This window comes from Camelus dromedarius, chromosome 26, assembly GCF_036321535.1.
Source record: "Camelus dromedarius isolate mCamDro1 chromosome 26, mCamDro1.pat, whole genome shotgun sequence".
Taxonomy (NCBI): domain Eukaryota; kingdom Metazoa; phylum Chordata; class Mammalia; order Artiodactyla; family Camelidae; genus Camelus; species Camelus dromedarius.
Genome location: NC_087461.1, coordinates 19,362,286 through 19,362,722, shown reverse-complemented (window position 1 = coordinate 19,362,722; position 437 = coordinate 19,362,286). Strand labels below are relative to the sequence as shown.

Sequence of the window (437 nt, the reverse complement as noted above, 5' to 3'; positions counted from 1 at the left end):
GTGCTCACTTCAGCAACACACATGCTAAAAATTGGAGCAGTACAGAAAAGGTGAACATGGCCCCTGCACAAGAGTGACGTGCAGATTCACAAAGTGTTTAATACTTTTTAGTAAAATGTTCCTCTGAGTTGATGTATCATCTGAACGGTTTGTTTATTTTAAATTAAGCCTTCATGAACCCTAATTCAAAAAGACACCAGCACCCCAGTGTTCATAGCAGCACTATTTACAATAGCCAAGTCATGGAAACAGCCTAAATGTCCATTGACAGATGACTGGATAAAGAAGCTGTGGTATATTTATACAATGGAATACTATTCAGCCATAAAAACGACAACATAACGCCATTTGCAGCAACATGGATGTCCCTGGAGAATGTCATTCTAAGTGAAGTAAGCCAAAAAGAGAAAGAAAAATACCATATGAGATTGCTCATA

General features: G+C 38.0%; 1 non-coding gene across 1 annotated transcript; it reads left to right on the top strand.

The window, feature by feature from the left end:
- Positions 1-108, top strand: LOC116150600 (U6 spliceosomal RNA). The gene has a single exon (XR_004134333.1). It is a non-coding gene; the product is annotated as a U6 spliceosomal RNA (small nuclear RNA).
- Positions 109-437: the final 329 nt, after the last annotated feature.